Source organism: Phyllobates terribilis, unplaced genomic scaffold (genome assembly GCF_046119375.1).
Source record: "Phyllobates terribilis strain yellow unplaced genomic scaffold, ASM4611937v1 Scaffold_12__6_contigs__length_324123572, whole genome shotgun sequence".
In the NCBI taxonomy this organism is placed as follows: Eukaryota; Metazoa; Chordata; class Amphibia; order Anura; family Dendrobatidae; genus Phyllobates; species Phyllobates terribilis.
In genome coordinates, this window is record NW_027362772.1 from 304,824,071 (window position 1) to 304,832,386 (window position 8,316).

The window sequence follows — 8,316 nt, forward strand, 5'->3', positions numbered from 1 at the left end:
ATCCCTCTGTGTGTAATGACTCTATATAATAGATCCCTCTGTGTGTAATGACTCTATATAATAGATCCCTCTGTGTGTAATGACTCTATATAATAGATCCCTCTGTGTGTAATGACTCTATATAATAGATCCCTCTGTGTGTAATGACTATATAATAGATCCCTCTGTGTGTAATGACTCTATATAATATATCCCTCTGTGTGTAATGACTCTATATAATAGATCCCTCTGCGTGTAATGACTCTATATAATAGATCCCTCTGTGTGTAATGACTCTATATAATAGATCCCTCTGTGTGTAATGACTCTATATAATAGATCCCTCTGTGTGTAATCACTCTATATAATAGATCCCTCTGCGTGTAATGACTCTATATAATAGATCCCTCTGTGTGTAATGACTCTATATAATAGATCCCTCTGTGTGTAATGACTCTATGTAATAGATCCCTCTGTGTGTCATGATGACGCTATATAATAGATCCCTCTGTGTGTAATGACTCTATATAATAGATCCCTCTGTGTGTAATGACTCTATATAATAGATCCCTCTGTGTGTAATGACTCTATATAATAGATCCCTCTGTGTGTAATGACTCTATATAATAGATCCCTCTGTGTGTAATGACTATATAATAGATCCCTCTGTGTGTAATGACTCTATATAATAGATCCCTCTGTGTGTAATGACTCTATATAATAGATCCCTCTGTGTGTAATGACTCTATATAATAGATCCCTCTGTGTGTAATGACTCTATATAACATATGAGCTTCACTTTTTTGTATTGAAGAACTGAAATAAATTAACCTTTTGATGATATTATAATTTAGTGAGAAGCTCCTGTATATAATTTTTGCAATACTTTGCAAATAATTGCAAACTGTTATTTGTGCATAATGTATTTGTATATGCCTCTTTTTGGAAAATTGTCTTTACTTGTTGATATCACCACTTTTATTTACATGCTTTTATACAATGAAAGTCATTTTTATAGGTTTAGTATGGAGGATCAGTACAGGATATGTAATGCATTTACACATGTACACAGTGACTGCACCAGCAGAATAGTGAGTGCAGCTCTGGGGTATAATACAGGATGTAACTCAGGATCAGTAATGTAATGTATGTACACAGTGACTGCACCAGTAGAATAGTGAGTGCAGCTCTGGAGTATAATACAGGATGTAACTCAGGATCAGTAATGTAAAGAATGTACACAGTGACTGCACCAGCAGAATAGTGAGTGCAGCTCTGGGGTATAATACAGGATGTAACTCAGGATTAGTAATGTAATGTATGTACACAGTGACTGCACCAGCAGAATAGTGAGTGCAGCTCTGGAGTATAATACAGGAGGTAACTCAGGATCAGTAATGTAATGTATGTACACAGTGACTGCACCAGCAGAATAGGGAGCGCAGCTCTGGAGTATAATACAGGATGTAACTCAGGATCAGTAATGTAATGTATGTACACAGTGACTGCACCAGCAGAATAGTGAGCGCAGCTCTGTAGGATAATACAGGATGTAACTCAGGCTCATTACAAAATAAGTGATATGTGTATGTGCCCATTGATTCTTCATTTTCGGTTTTGTTAATTCTAAATTTAATTTCAGCGTAGTGAAGATGTCGACTTTAAAGCTTTTATTGAAATGTAAAAAATATTACACATGTGAGTTAGAGTGAAAGGCAAGTGTAAAGTAGCAGAACAGTAGCGGATACCTGGCCGTGCACAGAACCAGCCTCCCGGACAGGGTGAGCACTCCTCTATGGACACCAGTCCCGTCTGATTGCTGAAAGTACCGGTTGGACAGGGGTGCTGCTGCCCATATTCGGTTCCCTCGACACAAATATGACCTGCTGGGCACTCGTTGGGCACATAATAATTTTCTGACATGCTTTCTTGCGTTTTCTCTTCTGGTATCAATGGGCCACAATATCTGAAAAACACAATGAAACCCACCTATAAGGCCATGTAATAAATGCTGCATTGATAAGATGCACTTACACCCCTAAATTCTTATATTCTTTGCAGATATAGAGGCTGGTGGACTGGTTACAATCAGATCCCCACCCTTTTCCCACAAACATGCAGCTGCTAATCTCAAAATCAAAATTGGATTTTTGTATGTACCGTAAAATCCCTTTTCTTTGAAAACAATGAGGTATCCAGCGCCAAGGATATATACGTTCTGCCAGTTTGTGGCTTGACACTAGATAGAACAAAATAGTTTGCTCCTCCTGGTGGGCTATACTCGTCTCCTCAGACACCGGGCAGCTCAGTGCCAAAAGAAGAAGGAGAGTAAAAAGATTCTATAACAACCAGGAATGAACATAACCAGAATACAGGGAAGAAAGCCATGGCGGAGGCAACACAACTACCCTTGAGAAGGAAGCAGATAAGAACCGGGTGGGATCTGTGTCCCAAAATGTATTCAACGAGAAAAAGATTTTACGGTAAGTTCAAAAATCCAATAGCAATGTGGGATGTCCTAGAAGGTGGGAAAACAGAACCGTGGGCCATGTGGACCCCGAAATGCACAGAGGCTTGCTGCAATGTGCCACCCACAATGGCATTGGTAGATACCATCGAGGGAAACTCATGGATTTCAGTGAAGGGGACCCAGCTCGCACCCAGGATAATAAAAACCTGATGTCTGACTGCCCTTGTGGAGTGAAAGATGAGATTTGCCAATGTAAACTTCTGCTGTCACATACCGAAGTGGCCTTTGTCAAAGCTTGTCTTGATGGAGGTAAACTGCCACCTTCCCTGGAACGAGGAGTGCTTTGAGGGAACAAGGATCTCAGAGAAGATCCTGGTAGCTGGTGGGAGACCCTCAGGTGCCAGAGCCCCAAATTATGGGAATACGAGGGTGGGGGATTAGGAGGGAGAGAAGCACAATCATCTGTTCAATGTCTTCTGATACCTGCTGGGTCAGACCTATGGTGGCCTTGCACCACATAGGGGAAACAGGCACTCGGAAGCAGCCGCAGGGGATGGGTGGCGCCTGCAGGGAGGCGCACTACTGTGGAGTGAATGGGGTGTCCTTCATGGGATTATGAGAAAGAGGTGGGGGACATTCACTTTACCCAATAGAAAAAAGTAAAAAAAAAACATGCAGCAAATCCGATACAGATAATGTCTGCCTCCTATGAACACTAGGATAAAACTGAGCTGCCAGGTGTCTGAGGAGAGGGGTTAGCACCCTGGGCAGAAGTGACACTTTTTTACCTAGTCCTTTAGTGTCAGGGCATATACCATGATCCAATGTTTCCCAATTCTATTAACAAGAAAGCAGAATTTACAGATCTAAGCAGCAGCCTAAATATAGTGGTGTCACTGCATGACATCAGGGGTCATAGACATTCACACCCGGGGGAACATGTAGCATTGGGTCGGACATTCACTAAATGCTGGATCTGATGAACCGCTAGCGCTTACTTTCCAGCAGGGCAGACGGCGCACTGTCTTTGGCCAATCTTATCCTGATACCGGCCCATGGGGCAAGCTCGGGGCTCGGAGATTCCAGTAGGACAGTAATGACCAACAGGACAAATATGTTCTGAAAGAAAGATGACAAGCAGATATTAGGATTTAGTCATCTCATATCTGGAAATACAATGCTAAAGGAAGAGAAGTGCAAAAGAGCCAAAAATCACTTAATTGCTGTAAAAGTATAGTTCTATGATATGATGCGCCTGTGTGAATCCTGCTGCAAGCAGAAAATAGGTAAAGCGCCTACAGTCACACATGAGCTGTTGTAACCGGCTGACAAAGAATTCATCATAAGCAAGTTCATAATGGGGAATACCCATCTGATAAAGAGAGCGAATATCATTAGGATATGCAGTCACTTAATGATTGGTGGGCTCCAGCCCCTAAGATGCTTCACAATGAGCAACACAAATCCTGCACATGAACAGAAAACATTAGAATGAAGTCATATATTACCTGGACTCTGTGGATTTATTGACCCTGGTGGACAGAACCAACCAGCGATACATTCAGCATCAGGGACTTCAGCCCCCCAGCGAGAGCAGTAGGATCCAGCAGTGCACGGCGAGCAGTCCTGAGGAGAGCGAGCACCGGAAGCAGGCAAAAAAGTACCTGTGTATACAGCAGTGCCAGCGTCATCACCAAGACCGGAGCCACACAGACAATATTGCTATAATACAAGATACCCTAAGTCATATTATGATTTTAGAATGTCACTTAACATTTTATGCAGAGTAATTCTTTTTGAACAATTGTTTTCAAAATGAGACAAACTCTATAAATATATAGCACTGGTTTTGCCAAAACTCAAGCACCGGGCTAGTTGCACTTCATTCCCAAAATTTTGCATTATTACAGGAGTTGTGTATATGAGCTCATGTAGAATAAGGGCTGTCCGGGCCCAGTAATCATTGCTGGCGAAATCTGGAGGAATTATTATTTTCATTTGCACCATTTTCGTTTTCTGTGATTGTGAATACTTTGCTTGTCATCATGGACGGTTTATTCTCACCTGGAGGACACGGTGAAGGTGATGAACTTCCAGCAATGCAGAAGTGTCCAGGCGGGCAGATATCTCCCTTATTCCCATCTCTGGGGTTTGGAAGGGAAGACCCCGCTGAACAATAAAACCCAGGGTCACAGGCACCAGACTCGGCCTCCAGCTCGGCGGATGCACAGTATTTCCCTGGAAAAAAACCCCTTTTGATTCATTTTTATTTACGGCATTTACCATGAGTTAAAGGAGTTGCTCACTACCCGTACAAACACTGGCACATGAGACCCGGCGCGACGTTGCTGGAACAGTGTCAGTACGGGAGGTGCATATAAGGAGTTTTTATTTTAAAAGGGGTATATAGTGTTTAAGAAGGGGTTGTCCAGGTAGTAGAGATCCCCTTAAAATATTTTTTTAAATATTTGGACATTTACAGACAAGGTGATACCAAATATACTTTTTTTTTTCTTTTCTTGAATTGGGAAAAGAGAGTGATTTAAACAATTAGATTTTTTAATTACATTTTTTTACATAGTCTACTTGAACCTGTGATCATTTGACCACTTGCATAATATTCCAGAATACTTTAGCATTTAGTATGAAGTCCCTACTGCCAAATTTCATCAGTGATAGTGGTTCACATCTGGGGTTATTGACACTTTTTGATCGGCTTATTGTACAGGGACCCCTCGAATAAGTAGGAACTGACCAAAGGAAAACTTTGAGACGTCAATAACACCGCTGATTGATTGTCCATATTTTTGGTCTCCTTCTGTCCTCCACTTTCCTGTTATTATGTTTTTTTTTCTCCTTTTTAAGGTTTTGTTGGACTCAATATGTGGGTGGACTTTGATAATAAACAGACTTCCATTAAGAAGGTTACATATTCCATACATGTTCTGTGACTTTCCAGGTTTTGGTCATTTCACTCTGTACAACCAAATTCTTTCTATACAAAAATTCAATAGTTTTAAAAAGTTTAGAAAACCAAGAAAGGACAAAGGAAATATTACCTGGGCTGCAGGGAAAAGGGTGAGATGAACCTTGGGGGCAATAAGTTCCTGGTGGGCACATGCCATATCTAGAAAGGTTAGATGGTATTGTAGGTCCTAAAAGAAATAGATAAAATAATTACATATAGACGGTACATGCACATCTCATTACAGGATACATCTCTGATACTCACGGTAACAAGCCATGCAGCTGGGAATCCATTACATGACTGGGATAGATCATTATCTTATATATATATATTACCTGGAATCTCTAGAGAATAGACAGGTTTATCAGATATCGACCCTGCAGGGCAAAACCAGCCGGATGCACAGAATCCCTCTGGTCTTCCCAGTCCACGCCTTGAACAGAACATCCCTGGTGGACAGGGCAAGCACGTGCCAATGTCCGGGGCGCCTTGGTTTCCGCTGAATGTACCCTGTGGGCAGGGGTGCAGCTCTGCAAATTCTGTTTTCTTTGGACAGTAATAACCTATGATAAATCAAAAGTAAATTAATACTGGTTGTAAACCCAGGAATGGCCGACATCACTACACAGTCATTACCATGTACGGATAATGGCGTTTATTGCGCAGTAAGAATAGACTGAGAACGTGGTTCTCCAGGTCAGTGTGATTATGGTCATACCAAACAGTTTTTTATATATTTTACTAGCTAAAATTTAGAACCTTATAAAAAAAAAAATGGCTTCTGTCTCCGTTTTTTGCCAACAGATAGTTTTTTTTTTTTTTAGTTTTCCGACAATGAAGCTGTATGAGGTCTTGCTTTGTGTGTGGTGAGTGGACATTTTTATTGGTAGCAATTTGGGATAGATCTGATTCTTTGATTGCTTTTTATTGCCGTTCTTGAGAGAGGAGCAGAATAGAATGGAGCAATTCTGGCATTTTGATTGTATTTAGCTTTATGGTCTTTACTGGACGTGTTGAACGATTTGATTTTTTCATACATTAGACTATTGGCAACTGATTTGAGCTTGAATTGACCTTCCACCAGGATTGCACCAATTAGCAGAGAATGACAGCAGCATTTAACTGGTTAAACAGTTTGGAGCTAAATCATATCGCTGCTATTTGAGCCAGGTTCCAGTGGTATAACACAGCCGGCGCCCACCGTGTACAGTAAGGGCCCACCCTATACACACGCACCCGACATTCATTGTACATGTATGGTGGATGCTGAAATGGGTTAAAGAGAACTTGTCACCGGGTTTTGCACAATCTGGGAGTAGCGGGTAATAGGGACAAAGATCCTAACTCCAGTGCTGGGTCACTAACTGGGCTTCTTGCAGTAGTTTTAACAAATCTTCTTAAATTATATAGAGTAACAATAAGTGTGCACAAAATTCCTCTCTGCATCTTTTCAGCTGCCAATTTTCCTGCAGATCTAATCAAATCTGCCCAAAAATCTGTTGCAACATCTGCAAAAAAATGTTTATAATCTTCATGGAGATTTGCCGCTGGATACTGAAGCTTTACAGGTTGCTCGTTCTTCTAATACATAGATATGAATAAGTCCGACCTCGTCACTATTTAGGGACAAGATGCAAGTTCATGCAGGCGCCGGTACATGCACATAAAATCACAGTGATCAAAATTTTAAGCATTAAAATATCTCCACCTTCAGGGCAAATGCTTGTGTTAGTGGATTGCACAGGACAATAGAAACCTTCTGGACACGCCGCACAGCTGGCTTGTCCCAAATACTGTGAGAAGGTGCCTGCAGGACATGGATGAGGAAGATGACTTCCCAGTGGACAGTAGTGACCGGCAGGGCATGGGCCACCACTGCTGGCCACCTATGGAATAAATACATAATGATTCTCAATTATAAGAGCCTCGGTAATAATACAATATAAATGCACCATGGAGTGAAATAAGAGTACATCACCTGAGGAGGATGAGGAGATGCGGATGCTCTGGTACAGTAGTAGCCTTCATCACAGGGGCCATTTGGAGTTGCCAGTCCAGGTCTATCACAGAAGTATCCTATATTTTAAGAGAAGAGATCGGTGTGAATTGGACTTGCTGCCATTCACTTTCTGCAATGAAAACTCCACAAACAAAATATGCATTAAACTGTGCAGAGATATTTGACATGTTATGGATTTAGCGCATTGCAAAAAACTGAAATCCAAAATGACAAATCAGCAGCATAAATGAGGCCGCTGCAAATTTCTTATCTGGATGGAAAATCAGCGGCGTATTCCCCACAATGTTCACAACACAATCAGGGGAAAAACTACAATTCACAGCACATCCTTTGAAAAAATTAGTCCATCCACCGAACGGCAAGAAACAAACGGCGGCAATAATTAAAAGGCATGGATAATACCGCCAAATATCAGAGAAAACACATTAGTGTCAGATAGGAGAAACCAATGTGTTATCCCTTACAAAAAGATACAGTGCTCTTGCACCTGAGTGGTTCCTTCATATTATCGTATGTAGCCTACAGCTATAGTTACAGCCGTAAAGTCCAAACTCCTCGTCACGTTCGCCTCCGATAAGTTGCTTTATTAAAAGGGTATTCCCATCTCCAAGATCCTATCTCAATATGTAGTAAGTGTAATAATAAAATTAGCAAATACCTCCAATTATAAATGTTGTATAGTCCTCCTGATAACCTATGTTGCTTACCTCATGTTCAAGGCATTGCAGTAGCTTAGGTATCCATGGTTACGACCACTCATATAGTGACATTTAGTTAATTGGTAGTGGTCGTCACCATGGATACCTAAGCCGTTGCAATGGCCTGCATATAGGTTATCAGGAGTACTATTCTACATTTCTAATTGGAGGTATTAACGTT

General features: G+C 41.1%; 1 long non-coding RNA gene across 1 annotated transcript; it reads right to left on the reverse strand.

Annotated features, from left to right (window-relative positions):
• Positions 1-5,504: 5,504 nt before the first annotated feature.
• LOC141171832 (uncharacterized) lies at positions 5,505-7,299 on the reverse strand. The gene is made up of 3 exons (XR_012252376.1): positions 7,126-7,299; positions 5,753-5,980; positions 5,505-5,604 (listed from the first exon to the last, which is right to left on the reverse strand). It is a non-coding gene; the product is annotated as an uncharacterized lncRNA (long non-coding RNA).
• Positions 7,300-8,316: the final 1,017 nt, after the last annotated feature.